This window comes from Lissotriton helveticus, chromosome 2_1 (genome assembly GCF_964261635.1).
Source record: "Lissotriton helveticus chromosome 2_1, aLisHel1.1, whole genome shotgun sequence".
Taxonomy (NCBI): Eukaryota; Metazoa; Chordata; class Amphibia; order Caudata; family Salamandridae; genus Lissotriton; species Lissotriton helveticus.
In genome coordinates, this window is record NC_136059.1 from 426,128,846 (window position 1) to 426,150,762 (window position 21,917).

A 21,917-nucleotide genomic window follows, 5' to 3' on the forward strand; every position below is an offset into this window, starting at 1 on the left:
ACCTCAATTTAATGTCTCAACACTTAAGAGATGAAGCCACGCAACTGCAAAACCATCAATGGTTAATACCTGAGCAGGATCTAGGGACTGATAATAACTCCAATAAAAACAAAATGGGTCTGAAATTTGTAAAGGATATGGAAGCTATGGGTCTTCGAATACTTAACGGCAGACTAAAAACGGATGTTCCACCAAGATACAGTTATTTTGGGCACAAGACAAAATCCAGGATTGATTACACCATGACAACCCTATATATGTTCCAAAGCATCATCTCATACCAACTAACGAAAGTAAACGCGAGTGATCATACCCAGCAGACAATACTAATGGATATTGGAATAACTATGAAAAAGACCTATCAGACGGTCCAAGGGCATTGCGGTACTACTAACTATAAAAAATTGATTTGGAATTTAGGTAATAAAGATGAAATTAATGAGCAAGTGGAAAAGTTCGCGGAAAAATGCATGAAAGATACTGCAACAAAAACAGCAATTGAACAATGGGAAAACCTGACTGGGATGTTGACTACATCACAAGGGCAAATAGGAAAAAAAAGGTCTAAATATGGGAATGTCCAGAAGAAGGAAAACAAAGCTTATTTAAACCTCCCACATACAATAAGATCACTGAAGAAAGAACGAAATAGGATTATCAGACTAAGCAAAAAACCGTATCTAAAAATGGAAAATCTTGGAAATCTAAAGTTACTAAACCAGAACTTGAAGAAACTAATATGGAGCGAGAAAAACAAAGCGAAACAAGCTATTTGGGCAAAAATATTCCACGCCAGTAAACTGAAGAACTCAAGAGACTTTTGGTACATTATTAATGGCCTTGCTAGACCCAACAAGCAAGTGGTCTCATCTCCCTTAACTGAGCAGGAATGGGTCAAGTTCCTAAGGAGACATCTGAATCAAGAACTTATACACACTTCCTCAATGGAAATGCAACAGGGGCGTAAAACTGACAATGTGAATGACTTTATCTACCAAGATAGTGATACGGATATGCAATTTCCCATAGAAATAGAAGAGCTAATTAAACTTATAAAACGACAGAAGAATGGAGCCCCAGGACCAAATGGAATTCCATTTGCACTTTTGAAAGAAAATCCGGTTCTATGGGCAACAATCCTACAGAAGTTGTACTTAGAAGTTGTGATGACTGGTAGGGTACCTAAGTCATGGCGTGGATCCCTAATAACTCCAATATTTAAAAAAGGAAATTGGGCACTGCCGGAAAATTACAGGCTGATAACATTGCAAGACTCGGATGCCAAGCTATTTGCCAGACTAATACTAACTAAACTAACTGACTGGGTGATGGAAGAAAAAAGAATGCCTTTAAATCAAACAGGCTTTATTCAAGGACTAGGAACGACTACTAACATAATGATTCTCGCCTTACTTATGAAAAAATCGCTTAGATTAAATCGACCTTTATATCTTTGCTTTATAGATTTCAAATCGGCATTTGACTGCGTAAATCGAAAATTACTCTGGGACAAACTAGAAAAAATGAAAATTCCAGCTCCATTGCTCAAGCTAGTTCGCCTCCTATACTCAGAGACATGGGTGAGGGTGAGGATGGGTGACGGGCACACACTATCTACTGAGATCCCAGCAAATTAAGGGTTGAAGCAGGGTTGTGTTTTAGCCCCCCTTCTTTTTAATTTGTTTCTTGCTGACCTACCAGGGTTATTGGACAATGAAAATGCCCATCCGCCGAAATTAGCTGATAGATGGCTCACAAGTTTGATGTATGCCGACGATGTCATACTTATGAGTCACACAAAAGTGGGCCTTCAGCGATTAATGAAAAGGACCTATACCTACTCAAAAGAGAATGGAATGGTTATAAACGAGAACAAAACTAAGATTATGGTAGTTGCTAAAAACGCAAAGATAAAACAAAAAAGTAAATGGTTCATGGATAAAATCGAGCTTGAACAAGTTGAGGTTTACAAATACCTGGGGGTACTATTCGATGCAAAGGGCAATTACCATCTTCAAAAAGCTGATGCTAATAGGAAAGCATTGTTGGTGCAAAACTCCTACCCACTATTACATATGGGAGTGAAGCACTTATGGGTAAAGATAGTGATACTTTGAATAAAATTATGACCAGAGTATACCGAGCGCTTTTCCATCTCCCAGTGAACGCTTCCCCAGCACAAGTAAGGATGGAGTTCGGCCTAACAAATCAACACGTTACAAGGCAAGGCCACTTTATTAAAGTTTGGAACCAAATAAAAAGTGACCATCAAAATGAGATATCTTTGCTCTTATGGAGAGAAATTAAGAAGGACACTAACTCTAGTGCAGCTCTCTACCTTAGAGATGCGATTCATGAATTTGGGGTTATGCCGATATGGGAAATGAACATAACCAAGTCTTCATTTAAGAAAATCATTAACAAAGCTGTAGACCACCTATCCATTTTAAAGGACAAGGCTACACTCACCAACAGAAAACATGCCTGGACGGTGCTAAATGGCTATAAAAAGAAGGAGATACAACAATATCTGAAAACCCCGTGGACTGAAAAAAATAAGCAGGTGCTTATTAAAGCGAGATTTGGATCCCTGCCAGGCCGATGTCATCTTCCGCCATGGGAATTTCAAGAAACTCAAACGAAATGTAGATTATGTAACATGGGCGAAGAAGACATTCAACATCTTTTGTGTATCTGCCCTGCACTCCTGCAAGAGAGAAAATCAATGCTCAAGTTTCCTTTAAAATCACGAGGCATACGGACATGCAGGCAGGCAGTGATTAAGTGTATGGACCCAAACGATATTGCTCTTAACGCATTCTTCGTAAAGTTCCTGCTGCTGGTTAAAAGGAAACTAGAAGACGTTACTACTGTAAAACTTAATTGTCTGTAAAGGTCCTGCAATGATAATTTTAGGCGATTTTATGCTGTAACATATATTTTTAAAAGTCTTTTTTATATGCGCTATGTTGTAAGATTTTAAATAATCATCACAATAAAATACTTTATACTTTATACTTTATACATCATGAGACTGTACTCCCCTCTATCACCCACACCCTCAGCCCAGGGTGCATAGGTACAGTGTGACACAACACGGACATCAAACTGCGCAAGCAAACGGATGCATAGGTACTGTGTGCCTTTCCCATATGTATCTGGTGCAAAATTGTACGAGCACGGGTGCATAGGTACTGTATGAATACGACCTAGGTGTCTAATGCCGCAAAGTGCCCAAGCACACAGGGAATAGGTGTAGTGTGACACAACTCAGGAGTATAATGCTTAATTTGAACAGGCCCCAGGGTGCATAGATACCGTGACACAAACACGGAATCCAATGCACAAGTGTTCAGACACAAAAGCGCTGAGGTACTGTGTGACACAATACATTAATAGTCTAAGTGTACGAGCCAAAGGGTGTGATGAACCACAGGTATAAAGCTTGATTGGACAAGCACACGGATGCATAGGTACAGTGTGACACAACACGGACATCCAATGCATACGTGTCCTGGCACAAGTGTGCCGAGATACTGTGTGATACAAAACATAACTTTATTATACGTGTTCAAGCACAAGGGTGCATAGGTACTGTGTGACAAATCCACAGGCATATAATGCATACGTGTACACGCACACCGGTGCAGAGGTAGAGTGTGACATAACCAGCTCCCAACGCTTACATGTACCTGCGATGGGTGCCTAGGTGCTGCCTGACAACAGACTCCTAATTCATGTGCGTAGCAGCACATGCGTGCTATGACACTCTCAACAATCGTGACAACGAGGCCTGGGATGTATTGATGTGATATCACAAATACTGATAATGCATGTAATTGACATCACAGCAGCAAGCGTCTCCCAAAACTGGGGTATACCTTCGCTTCCGCAAGGATTTTGTTTGTGAAACTAAACTGAGACTAACCGGTAATATACCGTATATATACCTTGCTGGCTGATCTGAAGCAGGGCTTTTAAACTTTACCTTTGAAATCACTCTTTCAATTCCGACCGCTTAGCATATCCTCAATTGCATACATAAGGCACATTTAAATCAACTTTCCCATGAGAGCACCTAGCATAGCGCCAGTTGCATTAAGTGAGGAACTTTGAAATCATACTTCCAATTAAGAGGGCCTAGCATAGCACTAGTTGCATTTACATGAGGAACATTGGAATCAGACTATCAATGAGAGCTCCTAGCAAAACACCAGTTCCATTGGGTGAGAAACATTGAAATCAAAATTCCGATTAATAGCGCCTAGCATAGCACCAGTTGTATTACACAAAGAACATTGAAATCAGATTGTCAGAGAGACTTTGAGAGCGCTAAGCATAGTACCAGTTTCATTACTGAGATACATTGAAATCATACTTTCAACTGAGAGCGCTTAGCGTAGCACCAGTTGCATTACCTGCGGAACATTGAAATCCGACTTTTCAAATGAGAGTGCCTAGCGTAGCACCAGTTGCGTTAGCTGCTGAACATTGAAATCTGGCCATGACAGGCTGAAATCCACTCACGCCCAATGTAAACTGGGGCCAGATCACAGGATCTGCGCCGAATCACCTAGTGCACATTCTGATTGCTACCTTGTACCTTATTTGTTTTGACCAGCAAATATATCCTTATTAAAATCACAATCAGACAACTTGGTCACAAAATGGCATCCCATTTGTCGGAACCTCAGTTTGTTATGCATTATCACCCATGATTTATAGCCACCATCTAGCTGGGAGAAATTCTAATTCCATGTTTTTGTAATTTGTTACTCTCTGCATTACGATTAGTGTAACAGTGTGTTCGCTCATTTCAGGGCTGGCTAAAAATTAGCATAGTTGAAATAAGACGTTATGTTGAGAGCCCTCAGTATAGCCCAATCACATTCTATGAGGGCACATTCATCTTTGTTAGGCACAGGGAGATTAAGTGATTTCCTGCCTTACTCCTGCGTATCATGCAATGCAGTCGTGCTAAGATAATACGAGGTCACCACTCCACGGTAATACACTCGCTGTAACACGTGTTCCCACCCATGCGTTAATCCTACGTGGTAATACCCAGAAACATAGATATGTGTTAACATCACTGCAGCCACCTCCATGCGGTAACATCCACTTTGCCAACTCACAGATACACTTGCGCAGTACCACCATTTGTTAACACCTAAGTGGTAACCCTTACATGGTAACAACCACTTGTTAACACCTAAGTGGTAATCTTTACATCGTAACAACCACTTGTTAACACCTACGAGGTAACACACGGACACAGTCATGTGGTAACACCTAGGTAGTAACACACAGTCACATTCATGCGGTAACACCTACGCGGTAACACCCCGGTCACAGCCATGTGGTGACATCCTGTGGTAAAACGGCAATGCGGTAAACTTCAAAAGCGGTAAACACCCACACAGCAACACCCACGCGGCAACACCCATGCGGCAACACCCAAGCGGTAACACCCACATGGTAACACCCCCGCAGTACTCCTCTCTTCAGCAATGCATGCATCTACCCTCAATTATGTAGGATCCAACCCCCCCAGCAATAACCTAAGATTTTTACCTTACCTAGATGAGATGACAGAATATGTTAAAAAAACGTTCAGAGCATAGAACAGGCTGTTTTTACCACCACTATTGCTAGAACACTTCATTTCGAGTGTGGGTCATGACAACCCGGGCCCCAGAAGCTGACTTGAAAAACACCACCTCTGTACTGGATGAGAGGCCATGTGATTTGACATATAATCCCCCTGTGAACCATACAGTAAGTAATATCAATAACGGTTATCCATTGTGCTCGGAAATCACCAATGCTATGGTATAACAAGCTACCTAAAACAATTCAACATTATTTGCAGATGCCCACTACTGTGGTATGACAAGCTGCAATCAATAATTTAGCATTACTTATGGAAAATTCACTTTTTTAGTGTTGCACATAATACTGTAGAAGTGGGCCTCAGCCAGGCCTACCAGTGTTAGGGGTTCGCCCTTCTCTGCACACAAGTCCTCAGACCAGTAAATAGAAGTTGGCATGTAAACTGAAATGTCAAAAGAGATATTTATTAAACCTCATGAGGTGCAACTACATTCACAGAACACCCTTCGGTAGCCTATGAAGTAGCACACTGAGTAGAAGAGCCATGGGTCTTTTATACCCACACAGGAGCTCAAAAGAAGGCGGTACAAACACACATAGGAGAATTACATACATAAATGGTGATAAGGAAATGCACCGTCAACAAAGAAGGAGGAGTTAACAGTTGCTGGCGTGTCAAATGAGGTGAACTGTGTCAACAGTTTTTGTAAGTATTGGATTTGGTCCTGATTTGGGGCGTAAATGCTCCCTAGCGTGAACACTTTACCCAGTATTCTACCCTGAAGCAAAACATATCTGCCGTCTGGGTTTATAAGAGATCTATCTACTTCAAATGGGGTACCCATTCCAATCCACACCAGGGTCCCCCTCAAAAAGGCGGAGTACGTGGTGGCATATACTTGGCCAGCCATTTATGTCTAAATCGTGTGCTCTCCTCCAGTGTGAGATGCGTTTCTTGTAACATGGCTGTTAGACCTGGCATCATTTGCGTGGGTCTCCCCTCCTCTGTTCGCTCCTATCTTTTATGTTGGCTGGATTTAGATGCTCTGGGCACTGGGCCTCTGCTAATCAGTGCCACTGCGCAAATGCTCCCTGTGTAAAGATGACTGTATGAATTGGGATAACCATAATGCCTAGGTCTGTGTAGCATGTTCTAATAGCATTTCACTGTTTACTTAAGTTAAGTTATCCGTTCTCATAGGCCACAATGGGCAGGCTGAGGATGACCTTCCCTAATCCTATCTGGCCCCAGGGACTTGATAGGAAATTCAAATTTGATATGTTTAAGCTCAGGACATTGAGCTACACCATTTAGTAAGGACCCTTTATATATTCCATGTTCGAAAATGCCTCTTCTGGAAACGCGATATTTTCTTGCCTAAGCTTACCTGTAGGCTTTGCTAGAATGTGTATTGGCCAACTGGTTTTGAAGCAGCGGGGCCAGCTGGGTCAGACCTGGCTAGGGAGATTGGCATTCAGTGCAGGGGGAGGGTTGACTCTTTGATCTGAGCAGGGCCGTGCCTGGCAAGGTGAATGATGGCTCCACCTCCCACTGACCGATTGATAGCAGAGCCCCTCATTTTGAAAGGGCAGGATGTCGTCTCATAAACCAAATGCTCCCCGACCCCACCGAACTGGTTCTGGCTCGATTGAATGATTTGTGACTTTAGAGAACAAAGACTTTTTAGGTGTAAAATGCTGTGCTGGAACTTTGTACAAGGATGTTCCTTCTGGATGTCAAGATGAAACTCTGTCTGAGTGAACAGAGGAAAAGACTTTGAAACTTTCACCAAGCTTGCCAAAGAAACTACCCGAGGGCTTGAATCGAGATGCCTCCTGCTGAAGTCTCAGGGACAGTAAACTTTACCCTGTCAGCCGACGGAATCCCTGTGTGAGGAATTCTACTAGCAGGTGAGGCCTCGGTTGAGTAATCTGGAGCCTCTAGTTCTACTGTGAGGAGTGCAGACTGGTAACCCTTGTTAACTCTGCGTGAGGGCCGCTGCATCTAAGAGATAGCTGCTGCCGCTGAGAGCCCGCCTTAATCTGAACCTTCAGAACCTTTGCTGAAACTGTGTGGGCCGCTGAAGCTATGAGAGAGCTGCCGCAGCAGTGAGCCCACCTTAATTTGAACCTTCAGAACCTTCGCTGACACTGTGTGGGCCACTGCAGCTAAGAGAGAGCTGTAGCGGCTGAGAGCCCACCTGGATTTGAACCTTCGGAACCTTCGCTGACTCTGTGTGGGCCGCTGCAGCTAAGAGAGAGCTGTAGTTGCTGATTGCCCACCGTTGTACCAGCCTGGTCGAGACCATCCTTTGTCCTGCGGGCCGCCGCAGCTAAGAGAGAGCTGCTGCCATTGAATGCCCGAACCTTTGCCAACAGTGCCTCATTGTAATCTGTCCTGTGAGCTGCCGCAGCTAAGCAAAAAAGCTGCCGCCGCTGAGTGCCGGCACCTTTGCTAACCGTGCATCATCGTAATTTGTCCTGTGGGCCGTTGCAGCTAAGTGACAGCTGCTGTCGCTGAGTGCCCGCACATTTATCAACTTTGCACCATTGTGATTTGTCCTGTGGGCCGCAGCAGCCAAGAGAGAGCTGCTGCCGCTGAGTGCATGCACCTTTGCCAACTTTGCATCATCATGATTTGTCCTGTGGGCCACTGCAGCTAAGAGAGAGCTGCTGCTGCTGAGTGCATGCACCTTTGCCAACTTTGCATCATCATGATTTGTCCTGTGGGCCGCTGCAGCTAAGAGAGGGCTGCTGCCGCTGAGTGCCCGCACCTTTGCCAGCTTTGCATCATTGTGATTTGTCCTGTGGGCCGCAGCAGCCAAGAGAGAGCTGCTGCCGCTGAGTGCCCGCACCTGTGCCAACATTGCAGCATTGTGAATTGTCTTGTGGGCCGCCGCAGCTAAGAGAGAGCGACTGCCGCAGAGTGACCGCATCTTGTTCACCATTGTCGCAGAGCATCGCTATCGTCTCATGGGACGCCGCAGCTAAGAGAGAGCTGCTGTTGCTGTGAGCCCACCACAGAGCTGCACTACAAACGCCTTCGCCATCACCAGCCCGGGCCGCGCAGCCATGTGCTGCTGCTGCTGAGAGCCCGCCTGTCCCCGAGTGCCAGAATCATTGTGGGTGCACGCTGCGGACCACTGCAGCCAAGACTTGTGGTCGCTGTGAGTCCGCCTGTCACCTCCGTTTCTTTGAGAAGCTACGTGCTGGGTCCCCTTCCAACAGCAGGTATCTGGTGCGCAAAGGGTTGCGTAGGCCTCCGCCTTGAACTCAGTCAGTGCCATGTTCTGGTGAACACATTATTGCAGTTTTAAGTCCCTACTGATTTACGTGCGTGGTTGCTTGTTAAAACGCTTTGAGAGTCTTGAGTTAAACTTTAGATAAAGATACTATTTTTCTATACTTACTTGAGTTGTGTCCTTTTGTGGTATCGTTACTACCTTTTTGTGCATGGTCATAAATGCTTCACACACTGCCTCTGTCTCAGGGTTGAGCAGGGGTTATCAAAGGGGGTAGCCCACTTGCCCTGACTGAGGAAGAAGGGTCCCTATTTGGACATCGGCACCAGGCATTGCCAACCATTCCCCCATTTCTAACAATGGCTATATGTATTCCTCTACGTGCAAGGTAGCTGTTAATTTTGTGTCTTTTGGCTATCCATCCCATCCCTCTCACATTCCTAGTAAACATTTTTGCTTCATGATGCAGTGGTGCGATCCATACAAGGTATTCTCCTTGTCTACCAAGCTCTCCCCCTTCCCCCTCTATCCCCCTCATCATTTCAGCCCGCATCAGTGAAAACCACTCGGATACCACCAAACATCCCAAACCTGTAACTCTCCTTGCAATGGCTAACCACCCAATCCTGCTAAAACTCAAAAACATGAATGTAAGATTGCCCTCTCTATACTCCCTGGGACGACTATATAGTCATGTGTGCAAGGAGGTAACCACAGAGCATGCCTTTGCAGTGGGCCCCCGAGAATAATGAAAGGGACCGTAGTCACTCCTGTGGCAGGTGCCCCCCACCCCCATGCCAGGCCCCTACCTTCACAACCAAGGTCCACTTCCTCTCTTTCTCTATCAGGTTCCCCTAGTACCTGGTATTGTCACTGCTCGAATCAGGCCAGGTGGCCTGCTCCTTCGTTCTACCTTCTGAAGGTCACAGGTTTTCTCTCCCCCTGCAGATATTGTTAAATTATGTTCTCAGATGTCTGCGGGGTTACTTCTGGCAGTTCCAGCTCGCTTCTGGCTGACTCCCTAGAATACAACTCTGCCGCACTGGGTTCTGTGGTTTTCCTGGAGCTTTCCTTCTCAGTATGCTGCGTCATCACCTCTGCCACCGCTTGAAGTGCAGCTTTTCTATACTGTGCCATCTGTGATGCCAAGGGTTTCCGCAGCTGGATCCTTATAGATGATCGTCTGGGTCTCTTCCTTTGCGGCTTGGCTGTTGTCTGGGTGTATTTTTCCAGTCGGGGTGATAGAGCACCCATCCAGTACTTCTCTAGCCAGGACCACAGTTCCTCCGTGGAGTCGAAAAAGTGCATTGCCCCATCTAAAACTACTCATAGCTTTGCTGGGTACAGTAGAGAATATGTGATGTCTTAACACTTTCTTGGCCTCTAAAAAGGAAACTCGTTGGGCCTGCACTTTTGCCATAAAATCTGGGAAAATGTACATCTTACTATTTGTAATCACATAAGGTCCATTGTTACAGGCATTCTGTATAAGGATGTCCCGGTCCTTATAGTGCAAGCCGCATGGCAAATAGGTTGCTGGTGTCGACCCATCGCAAGTGGGACTGAGGGTACCCTGTGCGCTTTTTCCTTCGTGTTTGACCTGGCACCTTGGCGTGAGTCTCCCTTCTACTTTTTGCTGATGTGCCTCATGTGTTTTGCTGGTGTTAGCTGCTCAGGGCACTGTGCCACTGCCAATCAGTGCCACAGTGCAAGTGCTCCCTATGAAAAGTGTATATGTGATTGATTTCCATGATTGGCTTATTTGGTTTACTGTCAGACCCTGTAAAGTGCACCAGGAGTGCCAGGGCTTGTAAATACAAATGCTGCTAGTGGGCCTGCAGCACTGGTTGTGCCACCCACAGAAGCAGACTTTTAAAATGTGTCTAAGGTCTGCCATTGCAGAACCTGCGTGCAGTCTGGTACTGTCATGCTGGCTGGGCAAGTGCACAGCCCGTAAACATTCCCTTTACTTCATGTGAGTCACCCCTAAGGTAGGCCCAAGGGCAGGGTGCATTGTAAGCATAAGGTAGGACAAGCCCTGATGTGTGTGGCATGTCCTAATAGTGAATAACAGCCATTTTCGTTTTTCACTAGTGTAAGGCTACCTGTTCTCGTAGGCTAGAATGGCCTGCTGGAATTATTACACCCTATAATCCTAGCAGGCTCGGGGAACATGGTAGAAATTCGAGTTTGGTATGCCTGAACTCAGAATAATAAAATACATTGTTTAGTAAAGTTTATTTTAATGTTCTGTGTTTGCAAATACCACTTTTAGAAAGTTGGTATTTGCTTGCCTAACCATTTCAGCCCGCCTCTGCTCTGATGTGTATCTGCTGTCTGGTTTCTGTGTGTGACAGGGCTGGGGAATCCCAGGAGACAGGCTGGGGCTGACAGGTGGTGAATAGAAAGATTACACCAGGATGGGTGGGGGAGTGCCCCTTGACTCTGACTAGGGCTGTGCTCTGCCACCTCAATGCTGTCTCCGCCCCCTGGGGAGCGTCTGATGTCTCTGCCCTGCACCTTGTGAAGAGAGAGGGGAAGACTGTCAACAGAGTACTCCTGGACTGTACTTGTCACCACAATGCTGGCTCCACCTCCTGCGGAGCGTCTGATGTCTCTGCCCTGCTCACTGAAAAAAAAGCCAGAGCTGCCCAAAACAAAGTGCTCAGGAACTGGACTGGATTAGTAAAAAGGCCCCCCTGGCCTGGAAGAACAAAGTATTTTGTGCATAAAAGTAGGAGCCCTGCTCCTAAGAAATCAGATCCTGTCTGCGCCAACAAGAACCTCTGCCCGAAGAGAAGGACCTGGAAAAGCTGCATGGAGGAGTACTGTCTCTGACCTGAGAGACTGGCCTGTGGTGGGTGCCTTGCTGCAAGACGGAGAGGAAAAGACTGAGAAAGACTTTTAAATCTACTTGTGCATTTCTAAAGAAACGATCTCCAAGGGCTTGGAAGCGAGCTTGCCCCCTGAACTGAGCCCCAGGACCATTGGGCTCTTATCCTGCCTTCGCTGTCTGCTGCTGGTCTGCTGTCTTCCCCCCCTCACTGGAGCCATGATCCCCAGTGCTCCTCGCCCCCTCCTTGGGCTGTGACGCTTGTGCCTGGCCGCCCCGCCCCGTGTGCGCCCCGCTCGAGTTCAAGCCGCTCGCTGTACGTCACGCTGGGCCACCTGCACTTTGTCACCTCGCCCGCCTCGCATCGCACTGGGCGCATCTCACCCCTCCCGCTGGAATCCGACCCGAGTGCTGTTGACAGCCCCGGAAGTCCCATATGTATGAGACGTACCAGGCTGCCCCGCTTCGCACTCCTGAGTCACGCTGGGCCGTGCTGCACACTGAAAGCCTCCCATACATCCTGTACTGGAAGCCCCGTGACGCGCCTGCCCGCACTGGAACGCCGCTCCCCCCGCAGACCCGAAGGTATGGCTCGTTCGCCGTGAACGCTTCCGCACACCAGATCGCCTGCCCTGCTCCTCGAGGCCCCCCCGCTCTACGTCTCGCACGGAGACATTCCTGAGCCGGGGTCTGCCTCAGAGAGGAGCTGCCCGCACCGCATCAGTGCGCCTACGTCGCGGTCGCCGCCTACAAGCCGGACTCTACATCCTCACAAAGGTACGGTCGTTCGACGCGCACTACGGTGCGTACACCCGGGCCAGGAGCCCGCAACGCGTTGATAACTAAGAACTTCACATTTGGCAACAAAAGAGCTTATTTGATTACTAAAGAAGTACTGTGGCCTGCTATAAAACGTTATTTGGTCTTATATGTAAGCCTGCTTAAGATTTATATAAAGAACAGCTATTTATGATATAAAAACGCCTGGTGTCCATTTGCGGTGTATTCATGGGTTACTGTATGTGATCATGAATGCATAACTACTAACGCCCTGAAGTTTAGCCTTGTCTGCTCGCGCCACACTACCTAGAGGGTGAGCAGGGGTTATTTTTAGGAGTAAGTCCCTTGCCCTGACTAGAGGAGAGGGTCCCTGTTTGTTACAAGTGCATACCTGTGCCAACCAGAGACCCCCAAATCTAACACTTTGCAAAAACAGTGGTGAGCAAACCAGTGGCCACCATATCCCGCAGCCATCTCTCTAGGTATGTTACCTTGTCTGTACCTTCTGTACCTTCGGGATTCCCGCAACTCTTATGTTATTGTGCCTGTTGCGCCCTTCTGCATCATTGGCTCGCTTTTACAAAATGGTCTCTCTGGAAGCCAGGTCTCCCATTTTGTGGGATCCGGACATTTGTTCTGGTTGTAGTATCTCTATTTTGTGTTCAACTTCTTTTATCCTCTTGACTAATTTGTGGTGTTCTACTTGCAGCAGTCCCAGTCCCACTGATACTGCCCAATGTTTTACTGAAGCGTTGCTTTCATGTCTGCAGTGGCGGCTAGTATCTTGTCAAGATGTACATGTAAAGCCTGATCTGTGGCCCCCAGGTCTTCCACTCCCAGGTCATTGGGTGCGTGATGCATCTCACCCCCTCCGTCGGTGTATTTCCCAGTTTAGGCCGAGGTTTGCCCATGATGTATGGTCTTTGAGCTCCACGGGTTCAAGTTGCTCAGTGCTTCTAGAAACCCATTGGTTCCCCGTCTTCCATGCTTCCTGTCCACCAGTTCCTTTCTCACTTGTCTATGGAAGAGCTGTGTCACAGCAATTGCCTTCTTCTCTCCTTGGGCTCCCGTTGCCTGGTTGCCCCTGGGGTCCTCTCCAGGAAATCTCAGGGCCGATACCGCTGCCGCAAGGGGGACCCTGTTCCTCTTATTTCCTGGTTGGCCGCCGTGCCACCAATCCTTGTGCTCAGCTCAGTACTATAGTGGATAGCCCAGCTTATTCTCCGTAAGCCCTTCTTTAGTGTTGCACTTGTCTCCTCTCCCCTCCCTGCAGCCACCTCTTCACACTGCTTTACCAGTTTCTGCTTTAGTACCCCCTATGTGTCCCATCTGTGGACAGAGTCCAAATACGGGAGAACTTCCATGTGGAGGTCTGGGTCTGTCTGTCTCTGATTGGCCTCTTTAATGGTAGGATTAGTTCTGATATCTGGGGCCTATATTAGAGTTGAATTGGGAGGCTAATTTGTCTCTCGTGTTTCTTTGCAGGCTGCATATTTTGTGTGGAGGGCTGGCAGAGTACTTAATGGCTGACCATGCTCTCACCTTGCAGGGGCGGGATCCAGAGCTTCTCCACTCGCATGCGATACACCTCCATACCTTCATTCTCCGCAACTGCTCTCGTCATGCTACCGCAACTGTTTTTTGTTCCCTCTACACACCCGGCCTCATTCAGTGTCTTTATTGTTTCTGCTGTCCCTGTCAGTTACCTCCGGGTGCAGCTCTCTGGGTCTCGTCAGGCAGAGTCATGAATCTTTTCTCTCTCCACCGAATCGCGCTGTCGGCCAGGCCTACGTGCTCTGCCGTAACTCGACTCCGCCTTTCCAGTGCTCTGCTACTTTCAGTCACAGGTAGCCGGTCTCTCCGCTGGGACACTCTGCGGGTCCCTATGCAGAGTTCAGAGGCCACACACTCGATTTGCTTGAGCCACTTCCTTTTCCCACTGCGTGACCGACAGCCGTGCAGCTCCGCTCCTCCAATGCGGTAGGCCCGGGCGCGACAGCTCTGACAGCCCGTGGCTTCCAGTACATGTCTCGTCTTTGTGCAGCTCTTCTGCCGCTGTCGCCCAGGTTTTGACTGTAGTTGACCCACTGATTCCCCCGCACCGGGAAAGGGCACAAAGCCATCAGACACCCGCCACCAGGCTGATAAATCAGGATTATATGTGGGCTGGTGTGGAGCCACTCACTCACATGGCCTCCAGCTCTGAATGCGCCCCCATGGCCTGCTCTATTAAAATGAAAAATTTTCATTGGAAAACTAATCTTGGCTGTTTCTAATGCCGTCACCCCCCCCCCCCCCCCCCCACTCCTCCATGGTGTGAAAAGACAACTTGGCAGTCCAAAAGCAAAGTCCACCGTCACATCAGTGGTTCCTCTTCACTTCCCACTCCCACAGTTCAAGATAACTTGGCATGGATGGCCTGTAATGAAGTCCTCCCTATTGAAAGGATGGTCATTGTCTGCAATAACAGAGTTTTTTTTTAGATTTCCAGACACTGCAGATGCTGAAAGTAGTCAAGATACAGAAAACAATTTCTTGTGCATGACCATTAGCAGATTTACTGTATTTCTGCCTCCGTTTCAGCAGTGTTCTGGTTTAAACATTTTCGAAGCAGTGTTTTATAGTGTTAACCCAGGAGAGACTAGTGCACTTCTTATGCCGATCAAGGCAAAATGACCACACAATTCCTTCTAACTTACACAGTGCTTCCCAGCAGAATCCTTTAAAGAACTAATTTCCAGGTTTCCATGACAACCACAGGGAAAAGGATTTAAAAGTCTCTCACCATGCTCTCACCATGCTGCTAAGCTTTTCCCTAGGACCATTCCTGCCAAGCCTCTCCCAGTCCACTCCAAACAAAGTGAACCTTACTTCTCTTATTAACAACCAGTCATGCTTCCCACTGAATGGAGCACCAGATTGTGCCTGTTACACCCTTCCTTCAAAGCGATTCCTTGGAGCTGTTCCTGTCAGAGACAACAAATCTTACACTAGAAATCCAACAAGAATGATGCACTCTACCATCTCTTACAATTTCAATCAGTGGTCACATACACAAGAATATAAGCACCGGTGTTAGATACATGGAAATGAGAATGGGACTAGAGAACAAATAGAGACACTGCACTCAGCACTCTGACTCAACACTTCTGCTTGGTACTTAGGTCTGCAAGATGTAGTGGGTTGCCTAAAGACAGCAAGAGATATCATAAGTAAATGCCCAAATCAGTCCTGTATCTAATTGTAACAACAAAAGTGTGTACCTTAGTGATATCTATATGTAACCAACTCTCTTCAATGTGATGTGGAAATTCATGCTCATCAATCCACTCTATGAATAGGATAAGTACCTTAAGGTTCATCTCTAAATACTCTCTATGACAGATGAGTTATTATTACCAAACATTAATAGAAAGATTATTGGAACTCTGAATACCTCATGCCTAATCATACATACAAAGCATGTGCAATAACCGTACAGACTTTAGAGCGGTTCAAGTTAAAAGTTAAAACATAGTTCAACATTTGTTTTTACAAGACTCAACTTTCAAAATAATTTAAAGTATTCCCAATGTCCTTCAAATAACTCCAAAAGGAAGTGTTAGGACTTGAGGTTTCTGGTTGGCAGTGTATACACCCAGTCCAAACAGGAGTCGCAATCCTAGTCAGGGTAAGTCAGATACACCACCTAAACTAATCTGAGCTCACCACTGGTAGCTAGGTGCAGAGCAGTCAGGCATGACTTTATAGGCAATGTGCAAAGTATTTGTGCACACTTCAATTACAGTAACAGTGTGAAAACACCACAAAAAGACTCCATGCCAGTTTAGAAAAATTGGAAATATTTGTTCCTAAGTGTTCTCCAAGGATTTGTTGGCTTGCCCCCTGTTTCAGGAAGTCTCAGGGTCATAAAGGACATCTCTGCACAGCTGACTGCTGAATCTGACACAACCTGTCCTGGGTTTTTGTACCAAGTATCTGTAGCCATCCTTATTAAGAAATGCATAATCTACTGCATGCGTTGCTAAGAATCATTGTGTCTGCCTTGCCGATCACAGATTGCAGTGATCAGCTGTTCATCCAAAGCGGCACCACAGAAGACCGTTCAACGTGGCTCGGTACACCCTACAAATCATCAGTGGAAGCAGAGCCAATTCCAGCATGGCTATGATCTACACATGGATACCAGCGGGGAGACCACCACATCACAGTCGCCTGCTTCCCAACCCTCACCGCCGAAAGCGGTTCAGCCAACTCAGTGCACCCTACATTTCCTGAAGGAGAGAGACTGTTGTATTTACCTTCGATCCCTTGACACAGCTGCATTGCACTCCAGCATTACACGCCGCCGAAATGTGCGGGTCCCACAGGAACCGAAACGTTCCTGAAACTGTTCACGCTCTATTTCGGGCAGCAATAACCCAATAATTATATTGATCTCAAGTGACCAGCCTTAAATAGCAGGGGTCAGTAGCACGTTGAGCTTTGCACAAACTAGAGTACTTTGTGAGGAAGCTCTTTTATTGCTCCATGACTTGGATCATTACCAGCTCACAAAGTCTTATAGCAAAGAACCTAAAAGAAGCAAATGCATTTCTAACCCTGTGTTTCCTTTATGCATTTACAGAGATAACTTAAAAAGTACTTATCTGATTTGTATTGTTATGGTCTTGTTTTGTTCAGAATATAATGTGTTATATTTTATAACCTGTGTGGAGTCTTTTTGTGGTGTATTTATTGTGTTACTGTGTGTGCTTCTTGTAGAAATACTTTACACATTGCCTCTGTTGATATGCCTGTCTGCTCTGAGCCATGCTACCAGAAGGTGAGCACAGGCTATCTTCATTGAGTATCGAGCTTACCCAGACTAGAGTGGTGGGTTCTGTCTGGCTGAAGTGCCTACCTTAGCCAACCAGAAACCCCATTTCTTATACTGACCAACTCGGTTTCTGCACCTCTTTAGTTCAATTTTAGTATCACTATCAAATGATTTGGCCTTCTGCATCCACATAGTAAAGTTGTCTACGTTGGCTGCACTGGCAACTCCTAGAGTCCTTTTTCTCGAGTTTTACTCTTAGTATTGTGCCCTGATGCAATGTATTAAAGCTGCTGCAATGTATTTAGGGGGCAGTCATCTTATTTATTTATTTAGAAAGTTTTTTATAGCGTAAACGTGACCCAGGTGCTTTTCAATTAGAATAGGTGTTACATGAATATTTATAAAACAACCAGGTAGGAGTGCATCACAAATAAGGTTGGGCGGGTACACACCATGGAGAAGAATATTTTATACATAAATGAGCATTGCAGGTGAATGTTGGGATTCAAAGATGTCCAATAATCTATAAGTCAATCAGGGGGCATTCAATATGCAGTGGGGCCAGGGATGTTTTATGGCAAAAACATAGTCATTAAGATTTTTTTTACTTCTTTTTTGAAGGCAGCAGTGGGAGAAAGTCATCGCACAGCCTGTGGAAGAGAGTTCCAAATCTTTGGGGCAGCGCCTGGGAAGGCTCTTAGACTCATTCTCATTTTGTGGAATATCTCTGGTTTTAAGAGCAAGGAGCTTTCACTTCTTGAATGTCTGCAACCTCCAGATAGTTCTAATTTTTGAGACAGATAAATGGGAGTCTTGAGATGTAGGGCTTTGTGGGTCATGTAGGTTATCTTTATTTGAATTATAGCATCATATGGCAGCCATTTTAAGGATTTTGAAGGCTGGGTAAATATATCCTTTTGTACCCATGATCAGTCTAGCTGCTGCATTAATAGAGGCTCTTAGTGGGGCCAGGTTATACTTGGGAAGTCCACAGAGCATGGAGCTACCATAGCCTAGCCTAGGCAGTACCAGAGCTTGTATTGCCATCTTGAAGTCCTCCTGTGTAAGAAATGGTTTTAGGTTCCTTGTTGTATTCATCTGGTGTTAAGCCCCCTTGCTTAAATTGCTAATAGGATTCTGCATGTTTAAGTGCTTATCTAGTGTGATTCCGAGGGATTTTGCAAAATCAAAAATGTGAGGAGTGCAGTAGAAGGCCCTAAGATATTTCAACTAGTGGTCATTCTTGGGGGTGTGATTAGGCAGAGCTATGAGAAGGAATTCAGTTGTGGAGGTGTTGAGCATGAGGTGGTTGTCAGTTAGCTAGTTTAGAGTATTATGTTTATGTTTATGTTTTGGAGATTTGTATAGCACGCAAATACTCTATGGTGTCTTGGCGCTTAAGGACTACGAATCAAGATAGGGGAGGCGCTGAGGTTTTTAATTGTTTCCTAAAAACAATGAGTGTCGGGCTGGATTTGATGGGGAGAGGAAGAGAATTCCAGAGCCTGGCAGTGGCGACTAGGAAGCACCTATCTCCCCAAGAGGATTTGTTTGGTGCGTGGGACCGGTAGGAGGTGGGCTAAGGAAGAGCGGAGGGGTCTATTAGGAGTGTACCTGGAGAAAGCTTTTTTTAAGAAAAGGGGTCCTGAATTGTTGATGGCTTTGTAAGCGATGCAAGGAGCTTTGAACTTGGTCCGGCTTCTGATCGGGAGCCAGTGAAGTTGGCGTATGGCAGATGTGATAGATTTGAATTTGGGGATGCCGAGTAGAATTCTGGCTGCCGCGTTTTGGACTGACTGAAGTTTGTTGAGGACCTTTTCTTGGGCATTAGGCAGGCCATTAAAGTAATCAGTTTTAGAAAAGACAATGGTGGTGATGAGAGTTTTACCAGCTGATACTGGGAGGTAAGGAAGCAATTTCTTAATTTTCCTTAAGGTTTGAAAGGAGGAGGAGACAACAGCATTTACATGACGGTGGAACAGGAGTTAATCATTGAATAAAACCCTGAGGTTTCTGACCTTGGTGACGGGTTCTGGCGGAGGACCCATTTCGTTGGGCCACCAGGTGGGGGACCACCCGGGTGTGAGGTTCCCAAAAGTCATAACCTCGGGTTTATCTGAGTTTAACTTTAAGCAGTTGCTCGTCATCCAGGAGCTGATGGCTAGCATACCCTCCTGGAATCTGGCCGCAACCGCTATTCCGTCCTTGTGAACTGCCAGCACCAGTTGGGTGTCGTCAGCGTAGGAGGTTAAACTCAACCCATGCGATTTGATGATCCTCGGTAAGTCTGAAATGGATATGTTGAATAGGGTGGGACTTAGCGAGGATCCTTGGGGCACCCCGCATGGGAGAGTAAAGACAGGTGAGTAGAAAGCACCTAACTTCACTGTTTGAGTACGGTTGGAGAGAAATGAGGCAAGGAGGTCCTTGGCTGAGTGGTTGATCCCTAGGGTTGAGACACGGTCGATCAGAGTGGAATGATCGACCGTGTCAAATGTAGCGGATAAATCCAAAAGTATGAGGACCGCCGCCCCACCTTGGTCTAGAATCATCCTAATCTCGTCGGTGGCCTTTATCAGGGCCGTTTCTGTTCCATGACCCTGTCTGAATCCGAATTGGGTATCGTCCAAGAGGTGGTTTTGATTGATAAATTCCGACAGCTAGATTTTCAAAAATCTTAGCTTGGTACGGAAGGCAGGCGATGGGTCTGTAGTTGACTGAGGCTGTAGGGTCGAGGGACGGTTTTTTCAGCAGGGGTTTGATGACTGCTTTTTTCCAAACAGAGGGGTAGGAGCCTGTAAGGAACATGGAGTTACATATATTGGTGAGAGAAGTCGTTATGAGATCCGGGATGAGTTTAAGGATGGAAGGCGGGCAAGGGTCTAGGGGGATCCTGATCTGATAGAGACGATTAATTGGCTGATCTGTTCAGGAGGAACCTGCTGAAAGTTGGAAAATGTAGTGATTGTGGGGGTGGTGGGGGGTCCTGTTGGTGAGATCGGAGTGAATGTGCGAAGTGAATGCCGAATATATGGTCGTGACCTTGTTTGCGAAAAAATCAGAGAGAGTTACAGAGATCTTGGGAAGCATCCAAGGAGGGGCAGGTGGGGGGATTCGAAAGAGTATTGACTATCAGGAACAGCTTTTTTGAGGAATTTTGAGCAGATTCAATTTGGGATAGGTAGAAGGAACTCTTTTGTATAGTGATAGAATGCTTGTATATGGCCAGGGCATCCTTGCAAGTTTGTTTGTCCTGGGGGTTATATTGTCTGCGCCAGTGTCTCTCTAAATTTCTACAGTGTTGTCTCAGTAATCTAAGGTCTTCCGTAAACCAAGGGGAGGATGGGGTGGTTCGATTAGGGAAGATTTTCTTGGGCGGTGCTAGAGAGTTAAAGGCATCATATAACCAGTCCAGGTAGTTATTGGATGCTGTGCTGGGGTTGGGGGTGAGCTCATCAAGGGAGTTGGAGAGAATAGATGTAAGTAAGGGAATATCCATGTTTTTCCAGTCTCGGGTAAGCTTGGGCGTGCGGGATTTGGATTGCGAGGGGTTAGGGTTACGGGACTTGATGGTGAAGAGTACTGCGGTGTGATCTGACCATACAAGGGGTATGACAGAGAAGAGGGTGATGTCGGGGTTATAGGTGAAGAGACTATCGAGAGTATGACCGGCTTGGTGAGTGGGAGTAGAAACCAGTTGAAGAAGACCGGCTGTTTGTAAATCAGTGATGAGAAAGGCAGAGTCCTTGTCAGTAGGAGATTAAAGATGGAAATTAAAGTCTCCTAGTATGGTGTAGTCAGGGGCTCCTACTGAAGGCTAGATGAGACTGTCTAGGGCTGAGAGGAAGCTTTTTCGGGGGCCTGGAGGGTGGTAAAGGAGAGTGCCCTTGAATGCTTGATTGTTGGTGAGAGCAGTGGAATAGGTGAAGGCTTCACAGTCAAGATGGTCAAGGGGTTCTATTTTGGTTAAGTAGCGGGCTCTGTGGAAGATAGCTAGCCCCCCTCCCTTCCCTGTGGGCCTGTCATGTCTGAGCACACAGTAACTGTCAGGTATTGCCGAACAAAAGTCTGGTCCGGAGGACCAGGTTTTGGTAATAAACAGAATGTCTAGATTTTGAGATTAGCTCGAAGATATCCAAATTGTGTTTAGGGAGGGACCGTGCGTTTATGAGAGCGGCGCGAAAAAGGCTGGTGTTTAGGTAATGCTCGGTAATGAGAAGGGAGGGGAGGAGGGAGTTTGAAAGTACATGAGGGACACGGAGTCAGTCCATGAGTGGGCCAGGGTGTAAGGGGGAGGGGCGGACACTGAGGCCTACGGGCGGAGGGGTTAATCTCTTTAAGCTTGGCCGCGGAATATTTTAGAACCTTGCCACTGGGAGTAGGGACAATAGGGCCGGGGGGGCCCTAGGTCCGGGTCAGGCGCGGATGGGCGCAGACGGGATTGCCTTAGCCGCGCCTTCGACGCATCCGCTGCGCGTAAATGTGGGCATGTGGTTTTTATGCTGGTGGAGGCGAGCAGCTAGACTGCTAACCTCCATCGTGCCCGGAAGAGGTAGGGGGCACTTCATGGTATGGCGATCAATCCCTCCACGCAATCTGAATGATCAGCGGTGGACCGGGAAACACGCCA